Source organism: Medicago truncatula, chromosome 3 (assembly GCF_003473485.1).
Source record: "Medicago truncatula cultivar Jemalong A17 chromosome 3, MtrunA17r5.0-ANR, whole genome shotgun sequence".
Taxonomy (NCBI): domain Eukaryota; kingdom Viridiplantae; phylum Streptophyta; class Magnoliopsida; order Fabales; family Fabaceae; genus Medicago; species Medicago truncatula.
Window position 1 is genome coordinate 24,534,252 of NC_053044.1, and position 13,813 is coordinate 24,548,064.

The following is a 13,813-nucleotide window of genomic DNA, read 5'->3' on the forward strand; positions in this document are numbered from 1 at the left end:
TAACCCTTACCAATCGGAGAAGATTTTGAGTCGAGAAAATAAGTACTTGCAAAAATTGTCGCAACAAGAATATTCGGATGGTGTGTGCTACACAAATTCTTTAGAGAAATTCTTGAATCAGAGGGGGTGTAGTTGTACTAACACTCAAGTCAGTATTTAAGCTAGAAAAGGGGTTAAGGATAGAATAATTCGTACCTTGGAGGACATTGGAAGTCCTCTTTTAAAGGTGAGGAAGTGAAGATCCTCGTAGTAAACCCTGAAAAGCCATTAGAGAGAGGTTACATATGGTTGAATTTGTAATTGTCAATTGTTTGTATCTTCTCTTCATCGAGAACATGAGGCGTTACAGATTGTAGGAATCATAAGCTCCTATTTGTTGTAGTTCTAGGTTTCGAACAAAGGATGCATATAGTATCAACGACCAAATATGAGTATTTGGCCTTTCTCTATATTAGGTCTATGGTAGACGAAACAATGGTGGGCCGAGAGCACAATGTAGGTCCTCTTATGGTGTTGGATCTATGTTCAACATATGGATTGTCAAGCATATCCCTTGTACCATCGAGCATATGCTTTGGATCGTCTAGCAAATATCTTGGACCATCGAACATAGTCCTTTGGGAAATTCAGGACAATTGCCCTCACATCATCAATCTTGTTGTATAAGAGTGGTGAATTTGAGCTTGCAGGGGAAAAAATGTTATAAAGACAAGTGATGAAACTTTTATACGTGTTGTGTATAATTCATTTTTTACAACCTATCTAGTAGACCAATGATCTTATCGAGGATAATTTTCTTGCACGGAGAGAAAATATATGGTCGAGTACAATTTGTTTCATTATCTCTTGAGGAGAGAAAAGTTATTGTGAGTGCAATTAACTTTATAGTCTCGCCACGAGAAAATGTATTTTCGATGACTATTTGCTTCATGGTCTCAAGGGGATAGCAAAAGTATTGTCAAAGTCAATTACATTCATAGTCTCATATGGAAAGTAGATGTGTTTCTGAGGACAATAAGCTTAATGTTCTTGTGGGGAGAGAAAAGTGTTGTCGAGGACAAATACATGAATAATCTCGTAGAGTGAGTAAATGTGTCGAACAAGGAAGATGGGGGGGGGGGGGGGGGGGGGGGGGGGTGAGAATAACTTTTTTTTTTTGAATTATGCGTTTGCGAAAGCGTGAGTTTGAAAACTAATTTTATTTTCCTATTCAAAAATCCAAATCACAAAACTAAACTATCTCAAACAAAAACAATTAACAACTAATCACACTATGTATGAATTTGAACAAAAGATATATAAAAAGAATTATTTGAAGTAAATTTCCATGTTTGATTATGAGCAAGTTTAATGATTAAAAATCTCAATTAAGGAAATTGAGATTAGATTATTGTAAAGACAAAATTCATTATCAAATGGTAATTACTTTTCTAACAACACACTTGTGTGGATGGAGTATGTGATATAAACTAAATGGGTGCTTTACACAATGGGGGTGGGGGGAAGAATAGCTTCTTTTCGAATTATGCGTTTGCGAAAGCGTGAGTTTGAAAACTTTTGAGAATAATGATGACTATTGGATTTATGCTTATGAATATAATTATAAGATCAAAACAATGTATGGCAAAAATAATTCAACTACGAAAAAGAAATTCACCATTGAATTTTATTTGCTAATTCAACAATCAATATACAACTCAAATCACAAAACTAAACTATCTCAAATAAAAACAATTAAAAACTATGTATGAATTTGAACAAAAGATATATAAAAGAATTATTTGAAGTAAATTTCCATGTTTGATTGTGAGCAAGTTTAATGATTAAAAATCTCAATTAAGGAAATTGATTAGACTGTTGTAAAGACAAAACAAAGAATACACAACTAGTAGATTAAGCCCTCAATTAGTGGAAAATCTCTCTATGAGAGGAGAACTAGATGTAGCAACAATTTTTTGTTAACTAGTATAAATATACTTGTGGGTTTTCTATTTTATTTTAAGGACCTTAATTTACCTTATGGATGAATCAAATTAGGAATTTGTGAAAGGATCAATCAGAATCCTATTTCTTAAAATATTTTAGTGCGATCATATAACTCACAATATACTTTGTATATGAATGTGAATAGAAAAAATTGTGTGAATGAAAATATTGGTGAAATCATGTAACTACATAATTTTTTATACTCATTTCCAACGATCAAGTGTTTCCATATATATAATTCTACAATACATTCAACTTGTGCATAACTATGTTCTCACCGCGATTGTGAATAATAATTTGTAAAATGTCCCCTTTCAATAATCAAAAGTTGAGAGTTAATTATAAAAAATTAAATAACGAATTCTAATAATTAACAATTTTCTACGTTACCCTTTTAGTAAGTGTGATAAAGGGACATACACAACACATGATCTACTAAAAATATTTAATTGTTTTTAACATGAGCTTTATACACTATAAAATGAATAAATCATATTCTATTTATTACATGCAAAGACATAATATATGGCTAGAACTCTCCAATTCGTGTATTATATGATTTTATGTTTCTCTGTATTTCTTTTTGCAAAAAATATTGATGGTAATATATTTTTTTAACCTTTTTAAATTTTCTACTTTAATTTTAGTTCGTACACAATCTTTATCTCGTTTTAGTAACATTATTATATTTTGTTTTTTCATTACAGCACTCCACTGCAACAATGACAATGAATGTCCACCAAGTACTTGGAAGCCCTTTGTAAGGTGCAAAATGAACCGATGTATATATTCTAGAGTGCAGCCACCTTGGGCTTGTTGAGTACGAGCCCAAACAGAGTACAATTACGCCATACAAGGAAGAATAGTCCCTTACGCTAGGAAAAACTATGCAATATACATTTTACTATAATATTCCACAGTATTTTTTTGTCAATTAATCTAGCGTTTGAAGCCCACACATAAATATGAAGAAATGGAGGTGTTTGGAGTTTGAACTCCGACCCCTACATAAATTATGCAATGCCCCTGCATATTGTAAGGATATCCAATAATTGTATATTTTTATTTATTATTGTTTTTATAATTTAAAGGACCTTGCAATTATGGCTTTGTATTGTATGAAGGTGAGAAAAACACAAGACAGAGGGGGGGTTGAATTGTTCGGAGTCTGATAGAGTTCAAATTCAAGAACAAAGTTCAGAGTCTAATGTAGCGGATAAAGTAAAGATAGAGAGAGAAGACAAAGACACAAATCAATTATACAGGTTCCTTCCACAATCCGGAAGTAGTCTTGTCTCCCTTGCACTTCCAAGGAGAGTTCACTAAAATCAATATCTGATTAAAAATGCTCAAGAACACAAGCAAGATACTTCCAAATACTGAAGCACACAAGCAAGATATTTCCTATGCTTAAGCACAAATGCAAGAGACTTCTAAACAAACACAATTACATAGAAAAATGTTTGAGGTTCAACATATGATATATAATCAGTGGTGTTCACAATACAAATCGAATAAGACTCAATCTTCAAGTCTTCACTCCTTTATATAGAGGTGTGAGAGATACGTTGATGATTGCCAGCACATCAAAAAGAGTCGTTGTTGAAGCTTGATCATCACCAATGATCTGTTGCTTAATTTAGTTATTGTCCTTGGAGGGAATAATTTGAAACTCATTCCTTGTTTGGAGAATAACCAGCATAGACACAACTGTAGCAGTACTATTGCAACCAAGGTAGTGGAGTAGTGGTTGTACAATTGTATTATGTCCTTTTCCTGCGCTCTTCAGAGGATAAGCATCAAATGCCTTATAATTCATCTAAAATAGTCGTTGCTCTAGGCTTCTATTCCTTCTGCAATCATGTGTCATCAAATTAACAAACTTTAACTAACTGCAGCTTATTGACTACATACTCTGATGAACTTCAGACTCTGTCTTGCAACATAAGTTTCCTTGGCAATTTCCATTGCTCTCTTTTGTTCTTCTAGAACCAAAATATTTTTTTCAGACTTATAAATTTTGACTATGATCCTGCATACTTGAACAAATATTAGCATATCCAATTGACTCTTTAATACCTTGTTATCATCAAAACTTAAGGTGGTAATGTTAAACACATTTTGTTCCAACAATCTTCCGCTTTTTGATGATGACAAACACTAGTATTAATGGTCAATTGTTGTTAATCTAATTAACAAGTTGACTTTAGGGTATGAGGTTTGTAAGTTCCCCCTGAGTTCTATCCAAGTTAGTTAAATTCATTTCAAACTTAAAAATGTCACTCAAAAATAATTTCACATGAAACCAGAGACTAAGAGATGAGAAGGAGGTTCTCCTAAATTAATTTTAATGTAAATTTAGTGGGCTCATAGTCTAAATGTACTATATCCTACTCCCCCTTTTATCATCAACAAAAAGAATAAAATAAAAAAGAGAAGTAAGAAAAACATTAATTATTTCTAAGCAGTATATCACAACATGATTAAAATATAAAAGCATAAACATTATATTTAACAATGATAATGTAAACTGAACAAATGAAAAAACTCACTCCTTAGGATTTTTAAGATATAAAACTTGAAAAATAATCCTAAGTGTTTTGCGCTATTTGATATGACAGAGTTTTGGCACAGAAAAATAGTGGAGTGTTTATCACTTATTCTTCAAGTTTTCAGCTCCTTTTATATGCAGTGATTTGAGAGACTTTGGAGAAGAGTGTCGGCGCAAATATAGTCGTTGAGAAGCTTTGATCAAGAACATTGGCCCTTTGCCTGATATGTATAATTCTGTTGGAAAGTCCTTTGAATTTCCTTTGCTGAACAAAGTATTTGTTGCTCTCTTCGTTCCTAATGCTTTTGTCTGGTTGCACACGTAGACAGAAGAAGACAAAAGCACTACTCTATCAGATACTATGATAGAGATAACTCACAGAATAAGACAAAAGCTTACGTGGATTCTAGGTTCCTCTAATCCAAGTAGTCAATCAGGTTATGTGGTTGACCTTCCAGTAGATCTTCCACCAATAGTCTTCTAAGGTTCCCAATCCCTTTCTGATGCTTTTCACATGTTCTTTCTTAATGATAGGTAGATTATGCACACTTGAACATTTGTTAGTATTCCAATTGTTCTTCAATACTTTATTATCATCAAAATTCAAGAGGACTAGTATGAACCATTCTTATTCTAGAGGGGAGAACTAAATGTAGCAACAATATTTTGTGATCTAGTATACTTTTGTGTTTATCTATTTTATTTTAAGTACCTTCATTTACTTTATGGATCTATCCAATTAGGAAGGAATTTATGAAAGGATTAATGAGAATCCTAGCTATTTCTTAAAATACGTAGTGCGATCACATAACTCTTAATAATATTTTGTATATAAATGTGAATAAAAGAATTTATGCGAAATAAAAAATATTGGTGAAATCATGTAACTACAAAATTTTATACTCATAACGATCAAATGATTTTATATATATAATTCTACAATACGTACAACTTGTGCATAACTGTTCTCACTGCGATTGTGAATATTAATTTTTAAAATGTCCCATTTCTTCTTCTTTTTTGACTAAAAAATGTCCCCTTTTCATAACCAAAGGTTGAGAGTTAATTAAAAAAAAAAGTATTCTAATAAATAACAATTTTCGACGTTACCCCTTTAGTAAGTGTTCTTAATTGTTTTTAGCATATCATGAGCTTTATACACTATAAAATGAATAAATTATATTCTATTTGTTACACGCAAAGACATAAATAAATGGCTAAAACTCTCCAATTCGTGTATTATATGATTTTATGTATCTCCTTATTTCTTGTTGCAAAAAACATTAATGGTAATATATTTTCTTATCCTTTTCAAATTTTCTTTTTTAATTATAGTTCGTACACAATCTTTTATCTCGTTTTAGTAATATTATTTTATTTTGTTTTTTCATTACAGCAATACATTGCAACGATGTTAATGATTGTCCACCAGATATTTCGAATCCCTTTGTAAGGTGCGAATCGAACCGATGTATATATTCTAGATTGGAACCACCTTTTGGTTGTTGAGTACGAGCCCTAGCAGAGTACATTTACGCCATGCAGAGAAGAATAGTCCTTACACTAGGAAAAACTATGCAATATACATTTCACTAGAATATTCCATAGTTTCTTTTTAGTTATTGTAAGGGTATCCAATAATTGTTATATTTTTATTTATTTTTGTTTTTATAATTTCAAGGACCTTGCAACTGTGGCTTTGTATTCTATGATGTTGGTAATAAAATGAATTAAGGCAATAAAGAATATTATAATTATTTTTATGAATATATTGTGTTGCTCAATCACTACAAGAAATTTAGATATTTCCTGCGAATATTTCCAAGGAAATTGAGTTCCACGAAAACAATAGGTGTTGCCGACGAAAGATTCCTTGCAAAACAAAAGTCAGAAAAGTATTAGGTTACTAGTATGTGGACATCTGCCAAGCATGGGCTAAAATTTTGTCATACTCAAGATAGAGTATATTTTGATTTATCAAATGTCAATTAAAACTCAACATTTGATAAAAGAACGAAAGTGGAACCAAAGTTAAGTGAAAAAACTCATATTTATGCCTTAAAATTTGGAAGAAGATGGTATATCATTCTCATTTCTTTGGTTGCTCTTTCTTCAACGTGTTGATCAATAACAGTGTTGACTCCTCCAGACCCAACAGTTATATCATGTCCCGGTTCAACATTGTGGGGGAGCATGAGTGGTTTTTGGTGGTGGATCATACACAGAGAGAGTTCAACACTTAATGGATAGATGTTAATTTGTCAAGTTTGAATTAACATAAGACTTTGAATTATGATGTCAATCTCACTTGTGTGATTACTCTTAGCCTAACATGACGATACAATCCAATGTATGATCCCACGGAGCCCACAAGTTGTTCGAGGAATAATTTCCTCGCAAACAATAGCGCGGATATTGAGACTGTTATCGAGGAATATTTCCTCAAAAACAGTTTGACCATGATTTGACTAAAGAGCAGAAAGACGTGACAGACGTTGGGAAGAGGGAATTGAACGTTGAAGGTAGTTGTTGCACACATTAAGGCTATATATATATATATATATAGAGTCAAAATGCATTCACACCAGATATAAATCAAAAGACTTAGACAAAATCTGAACTGTTAAATTAAATAAAGCAAGATAATATTGAGTTTGGATCATCATAGCTCATAAGAATTTTAGGCTTAATTAACTTCAGAACTAAGGTAGTTCTCAAATAGATACATATAGAGACAAGCTTCCACTCTCAACAACAAAGAGCAAAAACACTCCCTTTGAAGAAAAGAAAAAAACTTCAAGTGCTTCCATCACCACTATCAACAATATTCCAACCTAGAAATTAGCACAGTGGTTAGTCTTACCTTTTCAATATTTTGTACACAATGCACTGCCTGTATTTGAGAGCCCCTCAATGGTACTTTCTCTTGTAGACCAAAGACTTCTGAACAAGGCCTTCTCCAAAGTCATTGAAAGTTACTGTGGCTTGCATATACTCAGTGTTGAAACAAAGTTATATTTGAATGTGTATTTTTGCTCAGAAGTAGTTGTATAAGTCCTCAAAGGTCTAGAAGAATTAAGTCGTTTCGAGAATATAGTCAAGTTGATAAAAGTATACTCTATTTGTTGTAGTAATCATCATTTAATTATAGTAGAAAACAGAATCTCACAACGATGACTCAAGTATGAAAAAAGTCATATCCCATGTATCGTAGGTGTGTTTTAGCACTTGTGATTCCAAATAAAACTTCACATGTGTTTGTAGGTATATGTTTTCAATTTTGATTCAAGTAAAGGTCCCAAGATCAATTGGTTTGCAATAAACTCTAAAACCTAATCAACTCCTAGAAACGTTATATAATGACATAGACCTTCATAGTCCCACATCGTTTAATTAAAGAGTTTGTCGCTGTTTATATGTGGCTAGTGAGAATATGAAAAACACCGGGCTTTGGTAACGCAAGCCTGTGACCCAAGTGGGGGTAATAAGCTTGTGACCCAAGTGGGGGTAATAAAATGATGGAAATTATCGATAATATCCAATTGAGTTGGACCTAGCTCATGCTTCACGGGGATCGTTATTGCACAACCTTTACCAGGTTAGTATCGCTGGCTTAACAGAGCAGGTCTCTCCATGAGAGTACCTTGAGATTGTAGAGATTGTTCAAATCTCCGATCTTAAGGGTGTATTAACCGGTAGGTCTATTAGTACAATATAAAGCATGAAGACTTAACCAGGTTAAGTGTGTTCAACTCGTATATATACTTCGATAATCAACCCTCATTTTTGCTATTCAAATTGTTAAAAATGTTTTTGATTCCTTTATATTATAATTTTTTTTATCCCTCTAAAATTTCCTTCGACTTTTAGACTCCTAAAAGTTTTCCATCCACAATTTTAGTTATTGTTTTTAAGTCAGTTCATGTGTAACCTTCATATTTGTTAATAAACTTTTGCAAGAATGATTAGAATATTATAACAATTTATCTAAAAAAAATTAGATTTTTTTAACAAGACGTGAATTAAATATGAATTTTTAAACACTAAAAATATAAAAATTCATATTTAATTATCCCTTGTTAAAAAATTTAAACTTTTACAAACGGAGGAATCTTTTTTTTTTTTTTTTGTCAATGCAAGAGAGAAATCTATAATGTACTATACATAACTAAAAAAAAATTAAAAATTTAAATGCTACATTTGAGTTGAGTTGTGTTCTTTTCTCTTCCCTACTCTCTTTATTTTTCAGCATTATGTTCATACATTCATCATGGTTTTCATGAAAATAACCGAAAAAAGTCTTAAACCCCCCCTCCAATAGTAATGCCAAATATTTCTTTTGCATTTAGTTGGTCATGTTTGAATGTTATTTTCCTAGAGTTTGTATTGGTTCTCTAAGGACTACTGGTCCATTTTCTTACACATGAAGCATGTTATTCGGAACGCTAAGTCTTTTAAAGCCACCTTTATTATTATATTTTCCTATATGCTAATCCACTTTGAGCCTCCATGAAATTTTCTTTGTTGTTTTGGTGATGAACCATGTCATAAATTTTGAACTCAATGTTATATTTGTTTAATTTCGTTGGATTTAGATAGGATGATAAGTACTTGATATTAGTGTGAAATTAAGTTTTTGGTTTCTCTTTGAAATTAACAACATTTTAAGTTTGGGATGAGGTACTAGTTAAAACTTGTTTATCATAAAAAATGAAAGAAAAATTTGTCTAGGAAAAAAAAAAAGAAAAATAAGAGCCAAGAAAACAAAAATTGGTCTCATAAAAAAATGAAAAAGTAATTTTGCTAGTATCCATGTTGTCTTGACGAAGAATTTGAAGGTTGGTTATAATTTAATGTTTAGGAATTAACATATATTTAACTTATATTATAGGGATCCAATTTCAATATGAAATGATTTTATAAGGATTAAAACAAAATACCAAGGATTAAAACCAAATATTCTATATTTGCAGGGACTAAAACCAAAAAAAAAAATTTATAGGGACTAAAACCAAAACGCTAGATATTTGCAGGGACCATTTCCATATTTAAACCAATTTTCTTTCTATATTTGATAATCTCTCATACAAACACATACATGGGCCTTTTAATTTATAGTCTATATTGCTTGGGTTACAAGTTAACTTTATAACTAACTCTACGATAAACTCTTGACAACCTAAAAAACTTGAATTAACTACTTTAACAAACTAAGTGCTAATCATCACAAACATGTTCCTATCTATTTAATATTGATTAAAAAAGAGATATTCCATGAAAGAAATAAAATAAAATGTATAATTAGTTGGACCGAAATATGATTTATGATAGAACGTTAAGGCATAATTTAATCCATGCAGTTGATCCCACGTAGTAAAAAAAGGTTTGGTTGTTGTTGTTATATTCCATTAAAGGGAATCCAACTAGGGCATGTATTATATCCTCATCCTCCATTTCCAGCTAGAGCACAAAACATTTTCAAGTCATAAACAAAGAATGTAAATAATTATTATCAGAACATTTCTAGTATCAAAACAAAACATATGTCAGCAAACACAAACCTCATTTGGAGTCTTCCAATCACCGATGCAGCTCCTGTCAAACAAAAATCTCACTATGTAATTGTCCGTAAAGATATGATCACAGTAATCAAGAATTTAAAGTACTACACTTCCATTTCTGATAAATCTCTTGACAACAAAGTAAAAACATGGATACAAAATTCAGGATACTTTGAAGAGTATACAACCTTCATATGACAATAGAAAGATCAATGATCTAAAGACAAATCCAACAATGAAAATGAATTTGAGTATGATAAGTTTGTCATGTTCGGTTGGTTTCATGTCTTCCTCCATGCAGTAGACAAGCAAACGCTGTTTGGCCTTCTGTCACTGCTGACAATTGCTTGTGAGACTATGAAGGGTTAGGGTCTCAAAGCATTAATACTCCAACTCAACTTTTGAATTTCCCGGAATTTTAAGCGATTTTATTAATATGATTTTGTGTTTTAAATAATTAAACACTTATAAAACGACACAATTGATTTAATTTACAAGTTTATACATAAACAAAATCACCTTACATTTAGCTATATTTTGTTGAGAATAACATTATTTAATATTTACTGTTTTCTCAGTTTTAAAATGAATGTCATTTAAAAATTTTACACAAATATTAAAAAATACAATGATTAGAAGAAAAAGAAAAACTATTTTACCAAATTATATTTATCGATTGTCGGTGTCTTTTCTACTATTTGTTAAAAATGACACTTGTTAAAGAAACTAAAAGTAATATGATTGCATCGGATTCAACAATATTTTAACTTTTAAAAAGTTAAATCTATCACTTTTCATCATTTCCAATGCAATATTTCTATTTTATCCGCTTAATTTTTCAATGCAATATTTATATTATTATCGTCTTAACCAATATCCTAAAGGCGCTCTTTTACATTTCCCATTTTTTTTGTCAAGTAGCCTAGTGGCTAGAGCTCACACAATTTAATTGTGAAAGAAGTGGAGCATCCAGAGTTCGAACCCCGACCCCTACCAACTGAGCTAAACAAGGGGATTACATTTCCCATATTTGTTTGACAAGGTTGGTTCCAAAATTGCCAATTACCGGTTATGTCTTGTTTTCAACAATTTCCACTAGTTTACACTGGTCTAATTACATGGTTGATCCAAAATGTGGCTCAATATATACCTATCGGTTCCCGATCAAACTAGTTTAATTGCCTGGTCAAACCCGTTTTTTAAAACTATGCCTATTAGGGAGAGTGGTTACGTTATCTCTTTCTATGTGGGATCCACATTTTTTAAATATTATAATATTGAAATGTAATAATATAGGGTTATTAATAAATGATATAAAGTTTTTAGTGAGACCCATTATGCGCGAGCCGGATTAATCGCCCATCTTTGATGGGTCGGAAACCGGTGCGAAAGCAAAAAAAAAATTGAGTGTTCAGTTGGAGTAATCGCGTGTTTATTAAGTTATATGTCCTACAACATGGTGAAAGGATGAATCTGTTATGCTACTCGTGCGATGGAGGACTTGTACGGTCTAGAAGATGCTCCAATAAGTTTTCATATGATGGTTGATGATCTGATTAGGCAAGTGTACCAAATTGTTTACCAAGTAATAAACTGATAAGTATAGTATCGTATCCACAAAAATTGTCGTTTCGTCCAAACAATTTGTGTTACTTATTTTAAGTTAACGATATAAAATAAAAGAGTTGAAGGGTTAGAGATTGCAATTTTTATCTATTTGCAACAGAGCAAGTTACCTAATTTGGTTGCAGAAAAGTAAGTAGCGGTTATGATTCTTCGCATCCCCTATTTATTTGTTGGATATTAAATAACAGTCATGTCGCTTTTATTTATCTTAAGTTGACTATACAAGCGATGAGGTCGTTGGGACGTTTTAACCTAATTGGTTGTCAAGTTGCACATGTTGATCACACAGTGATCCTTACGTGCGGGGTCTATACTATCTCGGTTGATTTCGGTCTATCCCTCCAATATTTGGTTGCACCTGTTGGTCACACCGCGATCGTTACCTATGGGGTCTTACCACCTCAAAGGTAATTGAAACATAGACTTTATATTGGCATTCCTAAATTTTCAAAGGCAATGAAGACCAATGTTCCTAAAGGGGTTTCTCATCTATTGATCTGAGGACACTCATAGCACACTCACTCTCACTCTTAGTAGTTCAACAAACGGGAAGCCCTGTCAGCGTCTACCTTACCAAGAATTTAAGAGAATGGTTTTACTGGGTTCACTCCCTAGAGACATTTGTTTCCTCAGTTAAGAATTACTAGTTACATCCTAGGTTCAGCATATTTTACTCAATATTAATAATGTCACCTCCTAAGTACTTACTACTAGGGTCAACGCATTTTCGATATCTTTCGTCAAGATTCTTAATTAATTACTTCCTAGATAGGTAGATATTAATATACAAGATATGAATATCAAGATATAAGTATCCAAATAGTAATGTCAATATTAGGGCCCTGTCTGTCACAACATAAGTACTTAATCTAGGGTTGCGCTCCTTTGAAATAAACTAATCCTAATAAAATTTAGGCTAAACTACACTTTTGACCCCTTAAGTTTACCAATATTGCAATTTTGGTCCCCTATTAAAAAAATGAAAATTTTAATCCATTAAGTTTTAGCCCCTTTGCAATAAACATCCTTTTTCCAATTTTAACTCGGTCAATGCTCATGTGGCATGCCACATGTATAATTATTGATTTAAAATAAAAATAAAATGCCAAATAATTAATAATAAATAAAAATGCCAAATAAAATAATTAAAATTATCATTGTAGAATCAATTGATACTTTAGGTGTGGGTTATATAGCATTTTGCTCGCATATTGTTTGGAAAATAAACTGCAGGCTCTATATTTTAGGTTTCACACTATGAGTCAAATTATTAAAGGCAAAGAATGCTTGCTTATTTCCAAAAATAATTTTAGCAATAGCAAGTAACATGCTCACTTTTTACATAAAATTATTTCTTGTCTATCTTTCAATAGCATGGAAGCAAAGTTTTGTCCTTAAAGACTACATAACCATCCACGTCTCCGATCATTCGACATGACGATAAACATTTCTCTCCAATCAGGATCCTTAAACTCTTTCAAGGCTTTCACATAAATGTCATTTGAAATGTCTTCTATCTCTTCAAGAGCAGCAACACACTTGGTAATAGAACAATCTGATGTTACAAAAGAAGTAGCATCATCCCTTGACATACACACTTTCATGGATTTATGATCTTTCAATGGGATTTTTCTGCTTACATTGCATGTGACACACTCAACTTCTTGCATATCATCATGTACATGACTCCCTCTGACAATATTTAGGTATTGATTATCAAGCTCGTATTCTTCGTTAGTATTTATTGGGTCATTGGAAGATGAGTAATGAAATACTTCATTTGCTTTTTTGTTGCTGAATATGATTCCCAACAACTTATAGTGATCACACCCTTTCTTTTGAAACTGAGTTGTTTTATCATTTGCCTAAAATAATATCAGCATATCATCAGGATTCAGGACATCAACAATATTGGAGAAACCTACAAAAATTAAGACATACCTGAAGATAATTTTGCCAGACCTCAGCAGTTGCAGCAACAGTGTTGGTTTCGGAATTCCACTTAAACTCGACGTTTTGCAAGAGTGAATAAAATTCATAATACATGGCATGTAGGCTATGCATTTTCTCCTTTAGTTGTTCTTTTTTA

General features: G+C 31.9%; 2 long non-coding RNA genes across 3 annotated transcripts; both read left to right on the forward strand.

Annotated features, from left to right (window-relative positions):
* Positions 1–2,451: 2,451 nt before the first annotated feature.
* Positions 2,452–3,895, forward strand: LOC25489014 (uncharacterized). Of its 2 annotated transcripts, XR_003010321.2 has the most exons (3): positions 2,452–2,587; positions 2,694–3,021; positions 3,111–3,895. It is a non-coding gene; the product is annotated as an uncharacterized lncRNA (long non-coding RNA). The 2 variants fall into 2 exon arrangements; XR_003010320.2 differs by having other exon boundaries at positions 2,694–3,845.
* Positions 3,896–5,677: 1,782 nt separating this feature from the next.
* Positions 5,678–6,294, forward strand: LOC25489015 (uncharacterized). Its single transcript, XR_003010296.2, has 2 exons — positions 5,678–5,826; positions 5,934–6,294. It is a non-coding gene; the product is annotated as an uncharacterized lncRNA (long non-coding RNA).
* Positions 6,295–13,813: the final 7,519 nt, after the last annotated feature.